General features: G+C 41.9%; 1 pseudogene; it reads right to left on the bottom strand.

Moving 5' to 3' along the window:
- Positions 1-1122: 1122 nt before the first annotated feature.
- On the bottom strand, positions 1123-11061 carry LOC119804399 (annotated as a pseudogene).
- Positions 11062-13090: the final 2029 nt, after the last annotated feature.

Raw genomic sequence — 13090 nt, 5'->3', positions numbered from 1 at the left:
AGTACTGGGATTAAAGGCGTGTGTCACCAGTCCTGGCTGTGCTGAGATCTTAATTGTACTTATGGGTGCTTCCTTCATAGGTTTGGGAAGATTATCACTTCCATTTCATAGATACGAAAATGAACTTCTAAGAGGTTAGGTAACTTGCCAAGATCACATGATTAGGAAGTCATGGAGTTAACTCTGAACCCAGGGTATCTACAATAATGGTAGTTATTTCATGAGTGCCAAACATTCACTGTGCCTTATTACACTGTCCACAACAGCATTATTAGATAGACATTACTCCCATTTTATAAACACATTAAAGTCCTGAGAGACTGGATAACTTTCCCAAGTTGTATAGCTCACATGTAATGTAGCTCACCATTCAAATTTTGGCTAGGCTACTATTTTTTTCCATTCAATAGAATTAAATTCGTTTATTGATTACACATGATAACAGATGATACACAAGCTTCATTCACATCTGTTGTTTTATCTGATACCATTATTCAATTTTGATATTGCATAGGGTGTGCCAACAACCATTTTATAATCAAAATTGTAACCTTGCTTGGATGATGACCCTTTTAATGGTGAAACTCAAAGTCACAACTGGCAGTTTAACCACACCAAGGTTTTCGAAGACAATGGCTTCCACACCCAAGCAATCATAAATAAATTCAAAATGGAACTTGGCACCACCCTGAAAGGATTCTAACTTCACAGTGTTGGGGAAGTTTACCAAGATGGCTTCAGAGTAGACTAACTTTACACAGCACATTTATAAAAGAAAAATAAAAGAAAAAAAGACATTTATTCAGTGTCATGATCAGACTATTACATTTAGCAATCAACAGCATGGGTGAGAAGAGGTCTACTGTAAAACCCTTTGTTGGAATGTTTTACACTTTCCACAGAACAGAAACTAAAATAACCTGTTATACAATTAGTCACAAGTACAGTCCTCGAGTTTTTTTTGCCCAGACACATGAGTATTGTCTAAAACACGTCTTCTTTGTAGCAGCTAGGCCCTGCCACCACTGTGCTTGGCTGAGTTCACAAATCCATTGTCACCTGTAGCTTCCCTGTCACTTCTCTGGCTCTCCTCTCCTGCTAAGCTTTGTTTTCTGGCTGTAATTAGAACCTCCCGCCCCTGCCATAGCTGCTGCTGCTGCTGGAACCACCATAGCCACCTTGATTCCGAGGTTTAGCAAAGTACTGGCCTCCTCCACCATAAGGGCCAGAGCTTCTGCCGCCAAAGTTTCCTCCTTTCATTGGTCCAAAATCTGAAGACTGATTGTTGTAATCGCTGAAATCATTGTAGCTTCCACCACCTCCAAAATTGCTTCCATCATTACCGAATCCATTATAGCCATCCCCACTGCCACCGTATCCACCACCACCATGGCTGCCACCGAAGCCAGCACGACCACTGAAGTTTCCCCCTCCACCAAAATTGTCGTTGCCGCCAAAACCGCCTCCACGACCACCACCGAAGTTTCCAGAACCACTTCGACCTCTTTGGCTGGACGAAGCACTAGCCATCTCCTGCTTGGATAGGGCTTTTCTTACTTCACAGTTGTGCCCGTTCACAGGATGGTATTTCTGAATGACAATCTTGTCCACAGAGTCATGTCATCAAAGGTGACAAAAGCAAACCCTCTCTTTTTTCCACTGCCTCTGTCAGTCATGATTTCAATCACGTCAATCTTCCCATACTGCTCAAAATAATCTCCCAGGTGATGTTCTTCCGTGTCTTCTTTAATACCACCAACAAAGATCTTTTTCACGGTTAAGTGGGCACCCGGTCTCTGAGAATCCTCTCTCGACACAGCTCTCTTGGGTTCCACAACTCTTCCATCCACCTTATGGGGTCTCGCATTCATAGCGGTATCCACTTCCTCCACAGTGGCGTACGTAACAAACCCAAAGCCCCTGGATCGTTTGGTGTTTGGATCTCTCATGACCACGCAGTCCGTGAGTGTTCCCCATTGCTCAAAATGGCTCCTCAGACTCTCGGTGGTGGTTTCAAAGCTCAGCCCTCCAATGAAGAGCTTCCGCAGCTGTGCCGGCTCCTTGGGAGACTCTGACTTGGACTTGACGGCAGGGATATGAGAGCCTTCAGCGATGCTTCCTCAGCGTCAACGGGCAGAAAGGAGTGAGCCAACGAACGTATCCCTAGGCTACTATTTTTATGGGAAGATTACGAAGTTGATATTTAAACCCCCGGGTGATAGAGCTTAAATGCTGCAAGCCAGTAGATAGGCCAGATAAGCAGCCATTGTTGTTTTCAGCAGATCACCTTTTCTTAATGAGTCTTGTGAAAGAAACCTAAACAAGTCTCAGAAGCTGACATTCCCTCCCTGGACAGCTGTTTCTGAGACATTAGCCTTTTAATAGAGTCTCCTTACCAGTCTATGCATCCTGCCCCTCATTTACAACCTGCACCCCCCATACTCCAGTGCCACAAAACAAACTGAACATGTGTGACAGAGTATGCACAGGGACATTTGGCCTGAGTTGTTACCAAAGAAGCTCCCAGAGGCAGAAATGAGCGGATCTGGGCCTGCCAGGTCTGTTTCCACAACACATCATTCTAAAATGCCACTGCCTCCCTAAGCCTCTCAGCCTGGCTCCTGATTCATGAGAAATAAGTTCTGAGCTGCCGTCTTGTCACCTTACTGCCACACAAAGCATTAATCTGGTGAGCTTTCCCACCTCCCTGACAGCGCAGGATAATCAGACAGAATTACAGCTCCGAGGCGGTTGTGATGGTGAGATTCTCACCAGCTGAACTACCCAAGCTTCCATTTCAGAGGTGGTAGTTTGTCTTTTCTCAAGCAGAGGGCACCTTCTCGCATTTCTGTTCTGAATAAATTTCTTCTAGAAGCTTTGAGTCTCCATGAACAGAAGCAACTCATTTGTATCATTCACAAGTAGCATCTGTAGATATGGGGCAGGGTGGCAAAAAGGAGAAGAGCAGGGGCTGGGACTGGGAAAAGCGAGCTGTAGAACAGATGTGCCTGCAGAGGGCTCCCTTTTAGACTTGCCACTGATCCTGCAGAAATGGCACAGTTCATGTTTGATTTCCTTGGCCTTAGGTTCAAGTCTCTGTTTGAATGAAGATATCCTCTGGACAAGCACATTAATGTGTTTCAGAAAATGAGTTTGGCATTTTGCATCATAGCTAAACAATGCTGTTTCTTGCATAACTTAATGTTTGCAATTAATCATTCAAGTTAATCATTCACGGGATTCAAAATTTAAGACTGTCAAGCCAGTGGCACACACCTCTAATCCCATCATGTGGGAGGCAGAGGCAGGTGGATCTCTGTGAGTTCAAGGCCAGCCTAGTTAGTCTACACAGTGAGTTCCAAAAAGGGCTACACAGAGAAAGCCTGTCTCAAAAAACAAAGACAAAAATTAAACCTATTTAAAGGACTACATCAAGAAGTCTTTCTCTTCTCCTGCCTTGATCTACCCTATTCTTGATTTACCAATAATTAACCAGCCCCAGTAACTTTTATTTTGAGAAATGGTATCCTTATGCAAAGCTGGCTAGACTTGAACTTGTGATCTTCCTGCTTCCAACTGTTTATTCATTTGTTTGTCCACATGGGGTTTCTAGAGATAGACTCTTACTGTGTAGCCTGTCCTTGAACTCACAACCTCCACCCCCAGCCTTCCAACTGCTGCATTTTCTATCATACAACACCATGCGCAGCTAAAGCTACCAAGTTCGAGGGGAGAGAAATAGTGTGACTGCTTAGTTCTAATTAGCACTTAGAAGTGTGATTAAGTACATTTTCAAGAGTTTAAGATTCCTATCCCAAATTGAGTTTGTTTGGATAAAGACTCTCTCATACCTTATGAGGGCAGTGTCCATTGAACACTAGTGGAGTACTAAAAGGTAGCATGTTCCTAAGAGGGGAAGCAATATGGGGACCCAACATTGAGAAAGAGTAGGAAGCTGCCGTGCTGGAAAAAAGGGTAGAGTACCCATAGCAGCATAAAAGCAAGGAAACATGACGACTTGTGTCATCTTTGGGGACTGAGAGATCCTTCCTAGCTTCAGTCATGGTGAGAGAAGGGTGTGTGAGCAGAGAAAAAAGGTCAAACACCAGTATAATGGCCAGTTCCTATTTGCCATTCCTTCCATACTGGTCGAGTGAATAAATAAATGAACGTGTGAATAAATTTTTATGTTACACAATACAGTGATAAATTGCTTATCTGATGCTCTATAACCAGTTTCTCTCCAACTTGGTTTTTGTTTTTGAGATAGGGTCTCACTGTCTGGATCAGAGTGGCCTTGAACTTGCAGAGATTGCCCGTCTCTACTTTCTGGGTTCTGTGATTTAGGTGTGCACCACCACGCCCGGAAACTTTTTTTTTTTGCTATCCTTTATTTATTTGTGTGGTTCTGTGTGTGCTATGGTAAGCCCCTGGGGTTGGTTCTCTTTTTCTACCACGTGGATCCTGAGGATGGCACTCAGGTCATCAGGTTTGGCCTGATCACCAACTGTTATCTTGAAATAGCAATTTATTATCTTATTCGGTATTTAAAGGTCAGGAATCCAGAAGTGGCTTATCTGAGTAATTCTTGCTCAGGTTACAATGAAGCTGCTGGCTCAGGCAGTCCTGTCAGCATTCTGCTAAGGCTGGATGAGCCAGTTGCACCCTCTCACACACTTGTTGCTGGGCCTCAGCCTCTTGGTGTTGGTGTACACATCTCGGAGAATGGCTGACACCTACTAAATATTTTATAACTATCAGCTGCAGTCATTTTACCTACAAACTGAGGCATTATCAAAATGAGTGTGTTGTTTTTGTTGTGTGTTTCATGTGTGCTGTGTGTGTGTTGCTGTAGTTAGGGATTAAATTCAGAGTGTTGTGCATGTTAGGCAACCTTAGTACTACTGAGCTACAGATCAGTCTCATTGTCAAACTATTATAACCAATAGAGTGAGCTCTATTTTTTTTTTCAGCAAGGAAGGAGCCAGGGGTTGAGTCAGAGGCTAAGAGGTTGGTACTAAACTTGCCTTGAATCCCCTGATCTTTCTGCCTCTAACTACCAAATGTTGGAATTACAGATGTGGGCCACTATGCCCACCTTAAACTTATTATTTTTCCCTTTTCAGAAAACTCTGGCTTTAGTGTTAAAAAAAGTAAATGGGAGCTGATCCATTTAAAATCTATTACAAAAGAGCCAGACAGAATATCACACATTTCTATTCCAGCATTTAGGAGGGCAAGGCAAGTAGATTTTGAATTCAAGGTCAGCTGTGATTGTACGGTGAGATTCCATTACAAAGACCAGCACATGCACGCATGTGCACATACACACGCACACACACACACACACACACACACACACACACACTTTAACAAGCGGAAGATGACAGTGGTCTGCATAGGGGTGATGGCAGTGGAAACAGCTTATACTCTAGAAGCAGAACTACCTACATCTTATTGACCTGGATGTGAAATGCGAGAGGCAGGCAGTGACTACAGGAAAAGGAATAAGGGAATTTTGTTTGCAGGGTGGAGCAGGGCAGGTAGGGTGGATTGGAGCTCTGCAGAGTTTGAGATGTCTGTAAAACATCTATGTGGAAAGTCTGGTGGCTACCCAGTTCTATGGGCATTGCAGCCCAGAGGAGAGTGTTTTGGAAGAGAATGGAGATCTTCCTAGGACAAAATACTGAGGATCAGCTGCACTTCATAGAGAGACGGGTGAGGGGGGTGTACTGAGCAAGCAGTAGCCAGAGGGAAGAGGAAACCTGCCAAGTGTGTAAGCCAATGTCTTGAAGGAGAGAAAAGAAGGCTCAATAATACCAATGATAACTGATAAGAAGGCCACTGAAGATAAGGGCTGAAAGAAACCCACTGAATTTACCAACAAGGAGCTCACTGGTGATCTTCCTGAATGTAGCCTACTGGAATCAGAGGGGGTATTCCTGGCTCAACCTCCTTTTCTTGACTAGGGTAACTTCATGAGATCTTCCGGCCTCTATGTGGACTGCCTTCCCAAACAAAATCTCAGCTCCTTGAACTGTACCCTTCATTCAACTTGCAGCACTCCTTAGCCCAGAGACAACCATAAGTTATAGCTGCTAGCATTGAGTGAGTGCTCTTTTGCTTTGAATGTGATCTGTCCGCTTCCAACATCAAACTGAAATTTGGCTACCAGTCTAACAGGGTGAAAGGTTGTGGGACCCATAAGAGATGTTTGGGTCACAGGGCCTCCAACCTCCTGAGGGATTAATGTTTGTTTGCCTGAACTGGGTTAATTCTCATGGAAGTGAATTCATAATCCCATGGGACTGGATTGGCTTTCATACAAGCAGCTTGCTATAAAGCAACACTTGCCCTTCTGGGTTCTTACCTCAGGCTCTCACTAGACGCCAACATAACAGTCTTACATCCACAGTCTCCAGGAGTAGGAGCGAAAGTCAATTCCTTCCCCTTACAAATGCTCCCTCCCATCTCCACATTCTGCTGCGACAAGTGCAAAGTACTCTGTGTTTAAAAGCTCTTCCATTCTGGGGCTGGAGAGATGGCTCAGCAGTTAAGAATGGGGACTACTCTTGTAGAGGACCCAAGTTGGGTTCTTGAAACCTCTGTTGATGAACTGCAGGGCTCCAATACTTCTGACTCCACTGAGAGACACAGACATATACACACAATTAAAAATAATAACAGCAAACCCTTAAACAGAACAAATCAGAGAAGAAAATGTTATATTCTACTTTACATATGCCAAGTTATTTGTTCTTACAGATGACTAACCTCCACTGCAGTGTGGTCCCAGGCTGAGCTGACACAGGCTAAAGGAACTTAACCAAGATCCCCTGTCCCCAGTCACTGAGAAACTTCTGCTTGGTTTCAGACAAAGCCCTTCTATTGGATGAAGGAGGTTATTGGGGCAGGACTGTTTGCATCAGGGGCTCTCAATAATGTTTGAAAATACACTGCACAGGATACAAGATTAACTCAAAAAATCAGTAGTCCTCCTGTACACAGATGATAAAAGGGCTGGGGAAGAAATCAGAGAATCAACACCCTTCACAATAGCCACAAATAGTATAAAATATCTCAGAGTAACTCTAACCAAACAAGTGGAAGACTCGTGTGACAAGAACTTTAAATCTTTGAAGAAGGAAATTGAAGAAGACACCAGAAAGTGGAAAATTCTCCCATGCTCTTGGGTAGGCAAAATTAACATAGTAAAAATGGCAATCTTACCAAATGCAATCTACAGATTCAACACAATGCCCATCAAAATCCCAGAAAAATTCCTCAAAGACCTCAAAAGAATGGTACTCAACTTCATCTAGAAAAGTAAAAACCCAGGGTAGCCAAAACAAACCTGTACAATAAAAGAACTTCTGGAGGCATCACAATCCCTGAATTCAAACTCTACCACAGAGCTATACTACTGAAAACAGCCTGATATTGGCATAAGAACAGATAGTAGGACCAATGAAACCAAATAGAAGACCCCAATATTAATCCATACATCTTTGAACACGTGATCTTTGATAAAGAAGCAAGAAATATCAAATGGAAAAAAGAAAGCATATTTAACAAGTGTTGCTGGCATAACTGATGTCAATATGTAGAAGAATGAAAATAAACCCATATCTATCACCATGCACAAAACTCAAGTCAAAATGGATCGAAGACATCAACATAAAGTCAGCCACACTCAATCTTATAGAAGAGAAAGTGGGAAATACACTTGAACACATTGGCACAGGGAACTACTTCTTAACTATAACCCCAACAGCACAGAGAATGAGAGAAACAATTAATAAATGGGACATCCCGAAACTGAAAAGCTTCTGTAAAGCAAAGGGCATGATCAACAAGACAAAACAACAGCCTACAGAATGGGAAAAGATCTTCATTAACCTCACATCAGACAGAGGTCTGATCTCCAAAATATACAAAGAACTCAGGACATTGGACACCAAAAGATCACTTAATCCAATATAAAATGGAGTAAAGACCTAAACGGAGAACTCTCAACAGAGGACTCTAAAATGGCTGAAAGACCCCTAAGGAAATGTTCAACATCCTTAGTCATCAGAGAAATGCAAATCAAAACAACTCTGAGATTTCATCTCATACCTGTAAGAATGGCCAAAATCAAAAATACTGATAACAACTTATGCTGGAGAGGTTTGGGGGAAAAGGGAACACTCCTGCATTGATGGTGGGAATGCAAGCTGGAAGAACCCCTTTGGATGTCAGTGTGGCAATTTCTCAGAAAATTAGGAAACAGCTTTCCTCAAGACCCAGTAATACCACTTTTGGGTATATATCCAAAGGATGCTCAATCATACCACAAGGACATGTGCTCAACTATGTTCATAACAGCTTTGTTTGTCATAGCCAGAACCTGGAAACAACCTAAATGCCCCTTGATCAAAGAATGGATAAGAAAAATGTGGTATATTTACACAATGGAGTACTACATAGCAGAAAAAATAACGACAGTTTGAATGTTTCAGGCAAGTGGATGGAGCTAGAGAACATTATTTTGAATGAAGTAACCCGGACACAGAAAGACAATTATCACATGTACTCACTCATAGGTGGTTTTAAACATAAAGCAGAGAAAGCCAGCCTACAAACCACAATCACAGAGAACTTAGATAACAATACATACACTAAGAGAGACTTCCATAGATCTAATCTACATGGGAAGTAGAAAGTATAAAAAGACAAGATCTACTGAGTAAATTGGGAGCATGGGGACCTTGGGGGAGGGTTGAAGAGGGGAGGTGAGAGGCAGAGAGGGGAGCAGAGAAAACTGTAGAACTCAATAAATATCAATAATAAAAAAAGAAAATACCCTGCACAATGGCATGACTCTTTGCTCCAGAGGGTCATGTAAGATGATGCTCATTAAACAGTGGAAGACACCTAACATACATAGCTTCATGTTGTCCTCTTTGTGTTCAGAGGAAGCACTCAGTACCTCAAAACAGTAATTTAAAGAAGCTTTAAACTCCCTAGGCTAGGAATCAGTGGGACCAGCTTGCCACTTTAGATGGCAAAGCAAGCGAAGTGACTTGTATTGCCTGGGTCCTTCTATTAAGAAGCCCTTGCCATACTGAAGTAGAAAGAACATTTCCTTAGCATTCCTGCTGTCTTCAGTGCCCTTCCTCTAGCACGTGGACAATTGCTACATCTAAAGATGTATGTGAGCATCTGGTCTCTTCCATCAGATTAGGGATTTCTCTTTTTATTGTGGTACTGGGAATTGAACTTGGGACCTCACGCATACTAGGTAAACATCTTACCATTGAGACACATTTTTTTTTCTTCAAGACAGGGTTTTTCTGTGTAACAGCCTGGCCTCGAACTCATAGAGATCTGCTTGCCTCTGCCTCCCAAATGCTGAGATTAAAGGCATGTGCCACCACTGTCCAGCTTGAGATACATTCTTAACTCAGCCCCAGACTACAGATTTCTCAATGGCCAGGGGGTGGCGTGGGGTGGGAGGAGAATTTTGTTTCCATAGTGCTTCCTGCAGCTTCTCAGCTATTTGCAGTGTTTGGCGCCTCTAAAAACATTTGTTGAATTGATGAATAAAGTAAGGGATGGATTTTCCCTATGGACAACCAATATTTGAGCCTAGCTCTTCTTTATATTCATAGTCAGAATAACTTACCCAGCTAGAAGAGCATCTGTTTCTTTTTTGAATGCAAGATTAATAAATAATGAGCGTGGGAAAGGTAGATCGAGTTGATTTAGTCCAGCAGGTGTTTGGACACCTGCCACAAAAAAGTCCTGTGCCATGTGTCCTCTCAGAAAGGACATAGCCCTAAACAACTCAAATGTTTTAAAAATTCATATTTCAAACACGCATACAAAAATGTATCAACAGTCAAAAAACACCATGGCCTCATGACTTTACTTCAAAACCAAGACATAAGCAGTATGTACAGGCTCTGGAAGCCAAGAGCCTTTAAAGGAATTGGTATAAAAAATTGTTTTCAAGCCATGGTTGAGACAGCTCTGGTTGACTTGGAATTCAATATATAGACAGGCTGATCTCAAACTCACAGAGAGCTATTTGCCTCTACCTCCTGCGTGCTGAGCTTAAAGATATGCACCACCACATCCAGCTCACATAAAAAAAAATCTTTTGGGACCATGCCAAACCTAAGCAGAATTTCCCTGAGGCTACCTAGACTGTTCATTTAGCCCATGATATAGAAGAAGTCATTCATTTCACAGGAAAATATTATCATCTGATGTTGAAGTATTACCCCAGATCCAAGTTAGTATGCTTGGTATAGGTTTGTTCTGGATTTCTGAAACCCAAATAATTCTGAAATTCCAAAGCACATATAATCACAAAGGATATAGGTAAGGCATTGTAAGTCTGTGCTCTCTGGATTACAGCTTTGGACTTGGTTATTGAAGAATGGTTTTCTTTAAATTACACACACATGTATTTATTTACTTGTGGGGGGTGCGCACATGTGAAGGTCAGAGGACAACTTGTGAAAGTTCATTCTTCCCTTCCACGTGGATCTCAGGGACTGAACTCAGATTACTAGGCTTCACACTGAGCCATCTCACAGATCTATGCTGGCGGCTGGCGTGCTTGCTTCTTCCCTTCCCCTCCCCCCCCCCCCCTCTTTTGTTCTATGCTCTTAAAGGGCAAAAAGAAAGGAAAGAGGAGTGAGCCAGGTGAGGCAACCAAGGGCTTCTGGTAACAAATCTTTACCCTCCTCCTCCTCTCAGTTCGCACCTCTACCCATCTTCCTTGGGCTCTGCCTGTTTTTCAGTCTCTGGGTTGCTCAGTTTCATTCTCATGTAATAGAGCTTTGTTGCAGCACCAGTTTTATAACAAGGCTCACATCTGTTCTCCATCTCAGAGAGTCCATGTCTTCTGTCCTCTGTGTCTGACCCAGCTTCCCTCTCAGCTTTGGGGTCGTTTTCTTTCATCTGTGACTTCCATCCTTCTGCTCTGGTCATTGGCTCCAGACTCAGCATTTTCATCCATTTCTCCTTAGGGAAGTTCTTTCTCTCTGGGGCTATTATTATCTTTTTCATCTATGTATCTCTTTCTCTTTATTCCTTCCCTCATCTTCCAGTTTACTCCTAAAATAAGTATATTTTATACCTATATAGGTAAGTGCATAGTTGCACATAACTATAATTCATGTACTCTGGATGCTGAGATGGGAGAATCATGAGTTCCAAGTCAGTCAGAGCTACCTAGTGATACCATATGAGCACATAATAAAAAAACAAGAAAAAGGGGCATTTTTTAAGCTAAAAGGCAAGTCAAGTTTTTCTCTTAAACAGCAGATTTACTGTAATTACAAATTTAAAGTATACAATTTGCTAACAATTACTTCATTGATATATATGTGAATATATAATATAATCAATATATATATATATATATATATATATATATACATAAACAATTTAAACACTAAATATAGCTTTAACTCCTCTAAAATTTCTGTTAGCCGCCCGAACAATCTCTCCTTCCCTGATGTTATGGTCTGAGTGTGAAGTGCTTCTCACAGGCTCATGTGCTGGGAGATTTTTTTTTTTTACCCCAGCTGGCAATGCTGTTTTGGAAGATACTAGAACCTTTACAGTGGTGCCTAGCTCCCAAAAGTGAGTCACCGAGTGGGGTGAACCTTGAAATTTCGAGTCTGACCCTCCCTCCTTCTCTCTGCTTTCTGTTCTGAGAGTGCTGCTATTTCTTTCATACCACGATGGACTGTAGATTCTCAAGCCATGGGTCCAAAAATCTTCTAAGTTGTTTCTCATCAGGCATTTGGTCCCAGCACTAAAAAAAGGAACTAACATACCATTCTTTCTCCTTCCTTCATAATCTTAAGAAATCTCTGCTTTTATTTCTGTTTATATATATCATAAAATTTAAGACAATTCAATTCAAAAGTATATAGTGTTGTACCTTGATGTTTCTAAAAATAATGACAGCAATATTTACCTGATGATGTTAACCTTGTTTCATAAGCCATTTGAAGAATGAAAGAATTATTTTGAACGATACGCCCTCTAGTGGCAAATGAAGGACAAGCCTTTCAGATAGAAAATTGGATTGTTAGAAGAGAGTTGGGTTAATCAACCTCGGCACTGTAATAAATTCAAAGTACTAATTGTTGAAGCGCATAAACAGCAGTCAATCCTCACTTGGGACACGGCTAGGGGAGATGTATGAATTGGCCCTGGCATTGCTCTGTTTTGAAGTAGACTTGGAGAAATGTACACTTCCAATATGGTATCTCAGAACTCAGCTGCACTACCAAATCCTTTTTACAGAGATCCCAAGAGACTTTTCACCGTGACAGTGTAAGTGACTGCCTTGAATCATTCCTTTATTCTTGGGAGCCACACTAAGAGAACACCAACGCTACACAAGAGAGAAAAATTACTAAGAAGGAATGGATTTCAAATGTCACCCCCCACCTCAGTTTCCCAAGTCACAGCTTCAAAAGACCCAAGTCAATGCATTTTAATTAGTAGTCATTGTGGTAGGCTCAGATATTTGAGTGGTTGCTTCCCAGTTGGTGGACTGTTTAGGAAGGATTAAGAAGCGGTTCCTTGTTGGAAGGGGTGTCACTGGGGGTTTCAAAAGCCAACACTAGGTCCAGTCTCTCTCTCTCTCTGCCTGCAGATCAGGATGGAAACTCCACTCCAGTGACAGCCCATGCTGTTGCTCCAGCACCATGCCTGCCTGCTGCCACACTCCCCGCCATGACTGGACTAACCCTCTGAAACTGTAAGCAAGCCTCCAATTAGACACTTTCATTTATAAATTGTCTTGGTCAGGGTGTCCCTTCAGAGCAATGGTTATTAAAAAGTCATTTACTCTTGCAGATAATATTTATCGAGATACCAAACAACATCCAAAGACACTACAATGTTGCATTTTACAAAATAAAATAAATTACCTAGTTAAGATGTATGTGTTGTAGAAACAAGGTATGGTTTGCATAACCGTAATACCAATATTCAGCAGAAGGTGGAAAAATCATCACAAGTCCCTTTTTGAATTTTGTATTTCAGTGTTTTTTGTCTGCTGGAGTGCAGGCCCTGG

The sequence above is a fragment of the Arvicola amphibius genome, chromosome X (genome assembly GCF_903992535.2).
Source record: "Arvicola amphibius chromosome X, mArvAmp1.2, whole genome shotgun sequence".
NCBI lineage: Eukaryota > Metazoa > Chordata > Mammalia > Rodentia > Cricetidae > Arvicola > Arvicola amphibius.
Note: the sequence above shows the minus strand (reverse complement) of the source record. Positions and strands in the feature narration are given on the sequence as shown.